The sequence below is a fragment of the Malus sylvestris genome, chromosome 7 (assembly GCF_916048215.2).
Source record: "Malus sylvestris chromosome 7, drMalSylv7.2, whole genome shotgun sequence".
Classification (NCBI taxonomy): domain Eukaryota; kingdom Viridiplantae; phylum Streptophyta; class Magnoliopsida; order Rosales; family Rosaceae; genus Malus; species Malus sylvestris.
Genome location: NC_062266.1, coordinates 28,619,219 through 28,630,744, shown reverse-complemented (window position 1 = coordinate 28,630,744; position 11,526 = coordinate 28,619,219). Strand labels below are relative to the sequence as shown.

The 11,526-nt window shown below is 31.1% G+C and overlaps 1 long non-coding RNA gene across 2 annotated transcripts; it reads right to left on the bottom strand.

Moving 5' to 3' along the window:
• Positions 1-323: 323 nt before the first annotated feature.
• Positions 324-1,605, bottom strand: LOC126629586 (uncharacterized). 2 transcript variants are annotated; one of them, XR_007625802.1, is made up of 2 exons: positions 1,338-1,605; positions 324-834 (listed from the first exon to the last, which is right to left on the bottom strand). It is a non-coding gene; the product is annotated as an uncharacterized LOC126629586 (long non-coding RNA). The 2 variants fall into 2 exon arrangements; XR_007625801.1 differs by having other exon boundaries at positions 324-599.
• Positions 1,606-11,526: the final 9,921 nt, after the last annotated feature.

Below are 11,526 nucleotides of genomic sequence, written 5' to 3'. Positions count from 1 at the left end.
ATAATTAAGATGGTGCAAGGTTTGGGGTCAGGTGACAAAATAAATCAAGTACGTCAGAGTATACTAGAATTTACACATGTGCCGTATGAGTGTAACAAAATCGACCCTTTATTTTAAAATGAGAGAATTGGTTAAAAGGACTTCTATACACTAAGGTCTCATCTCATCACATGGGTATGATGCCTTTGCCTTTGCCTTTGGTGCACTCAATGTGAGGCCCAAAAGTGGGGAAAAAAGGAAGTCGTTAAGTTTATAAATCATTTCTCCACTGCCTTGGATTCTAATTAAAGTCCTTAAAGGCATGTGATTTGGAGTATTTGAGGTGGTGGAAATTGCAGAAAATAGTTAAAGTCAGCAATACTTACAGTAATGGGTTTCTCACAATTTGTCAATTTGATCATCAAAATAAAGTTACCTTTACAAAAAGGTGAAGTCAAATGTTGGAAGTAGCTACTGCAACGATCAAAAGTTTCAGAGATTAGGGTAAATTGTAACCCAAGACATCACCTCGATAGCTTCCACTTTTATGCTAATCATGATTCATGAACAGAAGAATCAAAACTTACTACCAGTTTCTTAATCCAGAAACTTATGTCTCACTGCAAAGCAAGAAATTTCGCCGGGATGAGCGAAATTTTATTAAAAAATATTCACCATAGATATGTAATCTAAGATTATAACTGCATAAAAAATTAATCGGTTTTAACCTATCTTTGTTCTAATGTAAATGAGATTAATTAACATCAAAGACACCTGTAAACAACGTGAGTAAGATAATCAATTGATCGTCTTCCAGAGTTGATTTCAGCTGGGTTTTAGCGTCGAGCTGTATCCCTAGAACATCAGATCGAAAGTGTTCATATGGGATTTCGGGTTTGGTTGATTTATAGCTTTCCTTAATATTCTATATGTAACACAACAAATAATTGCATAATTTACAAGATATTTTGGAAGCTATATATGCAGAAAATTATCCTCAAATTATAATTGAAGAAACAACACAGATTAATATATAAAAATCTAAAATTTTGACCAAGTTAATTTCATGAATAATTTGGATAGAGGAGAGGTCATAATTAATCGTCTATACCATAAAATAGATTTTTGACATAATTGAAAGACATATGTATGGTAGAATCATAAGTATAGAATGCAAAACCCTAATCGGAGTTCATAATTTGTGTCAAACTATGAGGATGTGCATGTTTTTATTCCAAATCAATGAAAACATTCAGATGTTGGTTGCTGAAAACAAGATTTTGGAAGCTCCATCTGTGAGAGAGAGAGAGAGAGAGAGAGAGAGAGAATAAGAGAAGATATATAAAAGTCTGAATTACCTCAAGGCAAGAAATTGTCTAGTTTGGCTGAACTCCTTGAACCTGTAAATAGTCATTGATGCATGCTATATAGATATAAGTTTGAAGCTTCCAAAGGAGAAATCCAAAGGGATAGCATGATCCAAACCAAACGATGGAAAGAAATAGCTAGCTGGGATCAATGCGATCCCTTTGGATGCCTCCTCTAGTTGCAATATACGAAACCAACCCAGCGCTTTGCTTCCTTCGAAACTCTCTCCCTCCCTCTCTCTTCTGCAGATGAAAATAGAATTTGAGAACGCCTTTGATATAAAAGAGGGAGTGAGTGTTATAATAACCTCTTCATCTTCCATGTTACTATTCACATATAGGTGAGTGAACTGTTATTAACACTCCAAAAATCTTATTTTACACTCCAAACTTTATATAATTAGAAAGAAAAATACACTTATGAGAAGTGTAGAATGAGATTTTTAAAGTGCTAATAACAGTTCTTTATCAGTAATACTAGGTATCGCTAGTATTCTCTACACACTTTTTAATTTGGCCCAATAAAAAATGTCACATGTTTCTGGTTTTTACTAAGTTCAAGAAGTTATTTTTTAAATAATAAAACATGTGTTAAAATATCAGTGGCCAAATCAAAAGATGAATACTCACTAATGAGTACTTGAATATTATCCTAAATATATTATTTTTGTAATCAACATAAGCAAATAATCAGAAAAAGAAAAGATACTTACTACTACAATTTAATGATAATTTCACTATTTGTATTTGAAATTGGAAAGTTTTAGATTTGACTCTTAAAAAGTGAAATTGATACTAACTTATTATGTGGTTTAACTCAAGTTTAAATTATTTGATTAAAAAAAAAAACTCAAGTTTAAATTCCATATAAATAAGTGTCATTTTCAAATTTTTATAAGTGAGAGTTTAAGAATAACAAATTTTGTATTCAAATTTCATTGTTCTTTTTGGTTAACCAAACCAAAAAAAAAATTATAGAAAATAAATTTTCGTCATTAATCTATTTTTTTTTCATCTAAACAAAATGGAAAGATATTTTTTTTTAGTACATCGATATTTTTACACTAAGTGGAAGAGGAGTTCGGCTAAGCCACATAATGGATAGCCTAATTTGATATTGAATTCACCATCTATGAGATTCGAATCTAAAACCTCTCACTTTCAAGTAAAGATTTAATTTCAAGAATATTTATTTATTTGAAGAACTCATATTCTCAAACAAACCAGACATATGGAAAAGGTTTATATACGTTGTGTGTCCGCCATCCCACATTAGAAGTCCCCCAACAAGTTGGTACAATCGTATTTATTTATGGTTTAATTTCTCATATATTCCCTCATCTAAATCAAGGTCTGTGGTCCAACCATGTTCCCCTAACACACCTACTCTTTTTCTATGCCTTCGCAGAGTATTAAACATTCATTTTTCTAATTGTGGTATTTAAATTATTATATTCCAAATATCAGTCAATGATATGACCCTATGATTGATTCTGAAATTAAAATGGGAGAGGAATAATCTCTAGATCACTTCTTTCTAATTCATCAAGTTCGGAGATTCAGACCATTGAAATTTGATTCAACGACTACAAATAGAGGCTCACTTTAAAAGTTATAATAACATCAGTTGTTAGACCAAATTTTAATTGTCCAGATCCCCATACTTCGTAGATTAGTTGGAAGAGATCCGGAAAGAATCTCCTTCCATTCAAATGTATTAGCTAGTGGGATCCACGAAGTGTGTGATTTAGTCAATCAAGGCACCAGTTTTCCTCTGAGACAATCAAGGATCACATCTTTGTATTATTGTCAAATATTATTCTGTAAAATCATTTAAAATATGTGGTGCCATAGATCATTTAAGATTATAAAAGTAGAGAGATTGAGTGATCTAATATAGAAAAAAGGGTTTATTTTTTGAGATTGAGATAAATTTTTACTTTAGTCTCTAACAATAAAAATCAGTAGAAATTGTTTATGAGTTTGTCTATCGTAAATTATTTTGGTCATTCCGTGAAAATTATGTCAAATTCCTTATTAAATTATCATGTGAGAGACCACATGACCACCTTTTTAAGTGTATTTTTGTCACGTAAGAGACTAAGTGATCAAAATGATTTACAATAAACAAACTCAAGAACTTCTGCCTATTTTCATTTAGAGTGATGACTTATGCCAATCTTAATACCATTTTAGCTAAAAAAAAGCCACACAAAAAATGTTAAAGTAAATTTTAGTGCAAAACTTCAAAATATCCTCACTCTTTAAGAATTATGGTTGAAATGTTGGAAACCTTAGTGTTAGTCTAATGAAGTTCTTCCGTTTAGTACCAATAAAAGGAACATTTACCAAACCAAAAGGAAACAAGATAATAAAAGACACAAACGATGATTTATTCAGTTTTATTATCTTTTCTTCAGACACCAAAGTGCGTGCAGGACCATTACTACGCAGGCCTATAAATGGTGCACATGGATAGGCACCACAAAATATGGTCTCAATCTCACTCACAATATTGATTATTTTCTTAGCCGTCCACTCACCATAAATATATAGATAATGCTAAAGAGACCAAATTTGAAAATTAAATTTGCAAACTAAATGATGTGTCACCAATAATAATAAGCACGTTTATCAACGTGTAAGTAATAAACCAATCAACTTCCATGTTCTTTAGTTTTCAAAACTTTATCTATAAATTTAGTCTTTCTAGCATTATTCTAAATATGCATGTATACCTATATGAGCTCCTCCTTAAAAGAGATTCCACTCCACTATTCACGAAGTGAATTTGATAGTATTCTTGTATTGCATGGATGGTGACTATGTACTGTCTACATATATATACAACACCCCTTATACTACAGAGCTAAAAATAACAAAAACAACGAGCTATAGAAATCATTATCTCGTCAATACTTCGTTGCTATACGAGCAAAGCAACAGTACTATGATATTCGATTGTGTAAATAGTAAAGTAGGAGTCATGCTGAGAAGCTGGTTCTATACATTTATACTTTGCAAGTTGTATATGATAAGAAATGAAGTCGGACTATTGAATTTTACATGTTATAAATGTTACAACATAAACTTAACTTCCAATCTTGGTGTATTGCTAATGCAAACATAGCCACCCACCGCATGATTTTTTTGCAAGATTGATTTATGGATGGGGTCCTCTAACCATTATCGATCTTCAGTTTGTAAAATGACTATGCATATATATATGGTCTATAAGTGTGTTATATTAGTGGATTTTCACCTTTTTCCTCAATCAGGCAGCCCTTCCAAAACTTTTCACTTCTTAGTTGTTAGTTCCTAACTAGAAAGTAAGAAAAACTTGTAGTACCAGTGACTTGTCATCCTCCACAAATGGCAACTATAGTGCAAAACCTAAAAGGGCAAAACACCATATTCTAGTGGTTGGCTAAACAGCGAATCCTGCTGCTACAGAAGTCATCTCGGCCGTTCAAAATGCAGGGGCTGCATCAAGATTGCTCAGTTGACCACTCCAGATCATGGTGGATGGTGCTAGATCTTGTCCATGCTAGTGAAGCAAATAGATGGACCATAGCCACAGAGCAGGTTTGTCGATGGTGCTATAGCGGCTCCACCATGCATGCATATATATTTTACCTTCCCACGCATAATGTGAAAGTGGGGTAATTTGTGGTTGGCTTATACTGTCTGATGTGATTTGGAAATAGGGTTTTGGTTCACCATATGTCTCTTTTTTGTAGGACACAAGAATTATTATCTCTCAGGCCCTGTAACCCATCCGCTGGATCACCACGGGAACTTGAACGAACCTGCCAATTGGCTATTGCTGCTGCCCTATATATTTCAGATCTTCATCTCTCCCATCCCATGCATGCGGTATTATTCATCGTCCTTGGGCCAACAGCTTCCACTCACACACCTTTTTCTTTTGTTGAATTCACCACATGGAATTTTAAATGAGAAATATAATCTGAAAAACGATTTTGCATATACTAGTTCTCTTATTTAGTATATTCACAACAGGGATGTCTAGCAGTAGAAAAAGTGAGTAAAAAACTTCTCGATAATCTTGTATAAGTTTGAATCTAAGATCATGGCGACTTTTTCCTCCTCCTGTATTTTGCATGTATATACATACATACATACATACATACATACATATATATATATATATATATATATATATATATATAGACTTTAAATGGGGTCATTTAAAATCATACATTTGGAGGTCCTACAAAGACTACCCTCTTGGCCCTCATCTACAATTCCTTTAATTGTTGGATGTGGAGGGTTTGGACCACAGCCATTAGCACCATTATGAATACACAAGATGAGAAAGTTTCTATTTTCCATCCATCAAATTGTACTAATGCGTATGGACATGAAGAAAACATCGATCAAAATATGTATGTGGTGTGCGTATAGAGAAGGTGCGTGATTTTTTCTTGGAGAAATTAGGTTCTTATTCTTCTTTTTTCTACTCCATTTATTAAAACCTTATTCCTTTTTGAAATTTTGATTAAGGTCTTTTGGTTTTAATAAATGCCATTAATTATTCAAAAACAAAATATTTACATGTAAAGATAATTAAGTTTTATTTTTAAATATATTCATTTAGTGTTAGAAACGTTACATTTGATATATTATATTTATGGCTAAACTTTTTATCATATATTTCTATTTCTAGTTTGTACCCATTTTTAATTTGCAATCATTTTTTAAATTGTACCAATTTTATTTTAAATTTTAATTTGTACCATATATTAATTTTCTTTTGTTCCTTATTTTTTTAACTTTTATTTGTACTCATAATTTTTTTAACCTTTTATTTGTACCCATAATTTATTTACAATGTACCCATTTTTTTTTTTTTTTACAAATGTACCACTTTGTTATATGTAAAATGTATCTCTATTTTTTTTTTTGTAAGTACCATTTTTATGTAAAATGTACCCATTTTTTAATGTAAAATCTATTTATTTTTTAATCTAAAATGTACCATGATTTTTTTAATATAAAATGTACCCACGTTTTTATGCAAATGTACCAATTTTTTATATATAAAATGTAGCCAAATTTTATTATATAAATGTACTCATTTTATAAAAATAAAAAAAATCAAATCAAATCCCATTTTTTTATAATCTAGAATGCACCCATAAGCAATTATTATTTTATCAAAACCCATAAGCAATTTTAAATAATTAAATTGGTAGTGTAAATGAAAGAAAAAAAAAACGGTTGAGTCTTTATTGGTATTTTTGCATCTCTTTTATTATTATGTCATTTATGTAGCAAGATAGGGGTTTCAATAAAAAATCTAAAATGCATAAGGTTTGAGTCTATAACAGTTAGGAACCAGGGACCACAACTAAACTATCCCTTTTTTCTCTATCCTTTTTTTTATAAAGTAAAATTCTATAATCTACGGAATTTTTTTTTTTTTTAACTCAGATACAAGGAAACGCGTACACTACGTACCCTAATAACCAACCGATGTAAAGCACATATGTGGCAAAAGTATTACTAATCATCCGGGCTTAAGGTCAATTATTAATTGTCTTAGCGGTAAAAGTTTGTAGTGTATTAGATTTAGACAGCTAGAAGAATTGGCACTGCATGTGGCTAAAGTTGGTGTAACAATCAATCTAGCATTTTCAACAATGTATAATTTAATGCAGTGTCAATTGCTATAACCTAAATCGTGCAAACACGACATGATCGAAGGAGTGGTAGACCCAGAAAAAGTTGTATTCAGATTGTGTTCATCTGAAGGCCGGCCTGTGGGAGAAACTATATATATATATATATATGTGTGTGTGTGTGTGTGTGTGTAACAGTGTATGTACATATAGCTAGCTAGGGTTCTGCAGAACTCGGGGATTTGAATTTCAAATTACTTAAGTATTTTCATTGTCATGTTACAGCTAGCTAGCTTGGTAGACCCATTCAAGGACGTTTAAACAGGTTTGCACTGAAAATGGAGAAGAGATCCTCTCCAGATCTCTTCTACCAAGGCTACTGGATCAAGTGATCCGAACTTTTGAAATTTAATCCAATGGTAAAAAATTATTATAGCTTTTAAAAAGTTAAAACAGGTGGACCATTAAATGAAATTTCAAATACCCGGATCATTTGATTCGGTGGTCTTAATGGAAAAGATCAGAAAATGATCTCTTCTCCTGAAAATGTAAAAACATCGACAATAGCTAGGGTTTAATATTTTTAGATAAAATACGTCCGCACCTGTTTGTTTCTCACTGGAGCTAGAGCTAGGGTTAGTATGGACATGAATTTTCATTGTCACGTGGATTCAATTAGTCGGTCTTGAAACATAAAGGACAAATCAATTAGTAGTGCTTAGGACACCCTTCCTGTCCTACACCCCTCACTAACCTGACCCAGCTTTTTTGGCATCAAAGTCAATGGCGCTTTCAATCTGGTTTCATGTTAGAAGTGGGACAGACTCTGCTATATAAGGAATTAGGGTTTTGGACCCTCACATGCAAACGATAATTGTGAGAATGTGATAACAAAGTCTCAATCGGTGAGATACTAAATTATACAATGACTTATAAAAAGTTGAGCTATTTCTTATATTATCAATTGATTTTGTGGTGAAACCTCAATTTTCTTTAATAATATGGGTATTCATATGATTTTGGATCTTTGAAAAAAAATTACAGAATGAAAATTTTAAGAAAGTATGCCAAAATGCGTGTTAAAAATTGTGCCCTCAATCCTAACCATATTGGACAAACTTTCTTAAGGCACACCCCATAATGTATTTCAATGATCAAACTGTTTATTTTTTAGGTTTTCCATAAAAAATCATTTCTACCAAAAATCACCCAAATGCGAAATTATATGAACGTTGGATTAACTAGTAGTCATTATAGTGTTTATTTGTAGATGTGTATTTGTCTATTTTCTTCATTACAAATAAATGTCTTAATAATTTGGATTTCTTTAATTTTTGTAATGATGATCTAATGCGTGATGAATTGAAATATAGAAGGCTGGGGATTCTTGAAAAAAAATACAAAATGGTAACCACAAAAAAAGTGTGCCAAAATATGAGGTGTGGTTTCAATGCTATGCATCATTGAATGTTACGGGTATTTTAACCGTTAGATTTAATTTTCACAACTATATAGATTTTTATTTTCAATCTCAGTCATTTATTTCTAGTAGCATTCAATGCTACATATTGTTATATAGGAAATGAGAAATTAGGTTCACATCCTTATTTTTGCTACTTCATTGATTAAAATCCTCTTCATTTTCAATTTTTGATCAAGGTCATTGGATATTAATAACATCATTAATTATTTGAATAATAAAATATATTTATTTTTAAATATATTCCTTTAGTTTAAAAATGTTACAATTAGTATATTTATATTTATGGCTAAATTTTTTATCATATATTTTTATTTTTAGTTTGTACCTATTTTTAATTTGTACCAATTTTTTTTTTCATTTTTAATATGTACCCATATATTAGTTTCTTTTTGTGCCCATATTTTTCAAAGTTTTATTTGTGTTTGTACCTATGTGTATACTGTCACATGACATTGATATTTAATCAATGATAGAAAAATTACATATGGTATATTTATGTTTTATGCCTAAACTTTGTATCATATATTTATATTTTTAGTTTGTACCCACTTTTAATTTGCAACATTTTTTTTTAAATTTGTAGTATTTTCTTTTTAGTTTTATTTTGTACCCATGTATTAATTTCTTTTAGCACCTATATTTAAAAAAAATTCATTTGTACTCATAATTTTTTTAATCTTTTATCTGTATCCTAATTTATTTATAATGTACCCATTCTTCTTTATTAATGTACCACTTTGTTATATGTGAAATGTACCAATTTTTTTTAACACTATGGATACATTCTTTTGCCATTATTTCTTATTTTTACATAGTTTTTATTCATTTATTCAATCAAAATGTTTGAATTTTTTTTATTGTAACCGTTTCTAATAGTATTATAATGAGGAATTTTAAATTTATAGGATTATAAATCTCATAAAATATCAAACAATTAATGTCAAAACTATAAAAATATAAATATTAATTGTAATATAATGAGGTGTACAAATCAAGAGACTTTGATCAAACTTTGAATATCATTAAGGTTTTAGTCAAAGAATGTTAAGGATTAGAGACTGCATCCAAAGTATCCATTTTTAACTAATGAAAATGGCTTGAAAACTTTGAGTTTTAATGATAAGGACAAAATAAAAGGTAAAGTGAATAGTACCATGATTGATTTTTTAGTATAAAAATGTGATTTTTCATTAAAATGAATAGTACCGGGAGTTTTTCGTTAAAGTTCCCTTAAAATATTTTCCAAAAGGCGTGTTAGGAACTGTGTGCCCCAAACACACACACACACACACACACACATATATATATATATATATATATATTTTTTTTTTTTAAATTTTTTTTTTAGTTCGAAACTTTTACAATAATTTGAGGGAGGGGGAGTTTCGAACCCGGAACGCATGAATAGAAACCTAACAACTTTTCGACTAGGATATTGGACCACATGCACACACATGTATATTTATATTAGGGTTATATATATATATATATATATATATATATTATGGTTCGGCATTACTTATTATAATTGCTTTTGTGGGGACGTGAGTTATATGTTAACTTTGTGGGTAATATCTAGCTGGCTGTCACATTGGATCCTTTTGCTCACCTCATTGTGTTTGGCATGGCCTGATTTCTGCAACTTGTTCTTCTCAATTAAAAATGTGAACCTGTACAATTCTATGGTGTTTGTTGTGTATAGTCCTTATCTGCAGTTAGCAGGTAGCAGGCGACCAATTTGCAGCAAAATATTTTATGCGTCCATTTTAGTTGCTTTGGTAGTTACGTGTGTGTGCGTCTGCATGTATGATTTCTTTTGTCCCCTTAATTATCATTCAAAGATTTGACCTGATCTTGATGTAAAACAAGGTTATAATATGTGGAATGCATTAATTTAATGTGAACAATCTTTGTGAAGAACTCTAGCTAATGTTAATTCTCTAACAACAGTCACATCAGCAACTGGGTTTAGAGATGATTAATTTGAGAAGGAAAGGCCTGAACTCGAAGTAAAGCATGTTCCATAAAAGGAAGCAAAAAGACAGAAGATAATAAGGACACTCAACTCAACATATAAAAAAACTTCAAAGCTCTACAGCCTACATTTTTCTTTGTATTTCACTTTAAAACTCTGCTACATTGCTTGTAGTACCAATTTTTTGTATTAAAACTTTGTTTCAAAACACTTCAGTTATTAGCAAGATCTTGCTCGACTAGAAATTGAACTTGCCCGAATAAGTTTAATCTTTGCCTGATTGCTTGTATTTTGCACTTCCTGTCAAGTTCTTACTTTGTTTTTCAAGTTATTACTTCTTTGTTCAATAATTGATAAGCATTTAACTTCACTTCCTTTTTGTCTTTTCCTTTCTTTTCCCGTTTTAATGTAACTTGTCTTACGTTCTGTTCTTACATTTATATGATAATTACAAAATGAGTTGAACCAAGATTCGAACTGTTTGTGACAAAAAGAAATATTTAAAGTTCTTGGCTTAACAAGGCATAAAAAGAACTTAACATAGATTTAACTCCTCTATGACACAATTTCTTGATTAAAAGTTCAGTTTACTTCGTGCAAATTTACGGCCTAAGAATAACATCATACAATCTTTTTGTTGGTCTAAGACAACACGGGCACACCTGACACTAACAAATAGCTCTTTTAAAAGAGTCTAAGGCCTGCTCAAGGCTCCAAAAGGCATTTTTAAACTGACAAAGGGTTCCAACGCTCGCATGGGAAATTTTGCATGCCAACACCCTCTCTCTAGCTCTCTCTGTCTGGTGTCCGGCACCAATTGATGTTCGTTGTCTGATTGATTTTGTCCGCTACGATTTTAAAGTTGCGATTTGAGGTTGCGATTCGAGCCCTAGAAACTTAATCTATAAGTCACAAATCTAATTTCTCTCACTCTCTCCTTTCTCTCTCCCAAATTTTTGCATGGCATGCATAGAACCCTAGAAACCCTCGAATTGCCTCATTTTCAATTGGGACACTTTGGATGTTGTCCCTAATTATCAATGTTCTTTGACTAAAACCTTTGTGATTTTTAGTTTT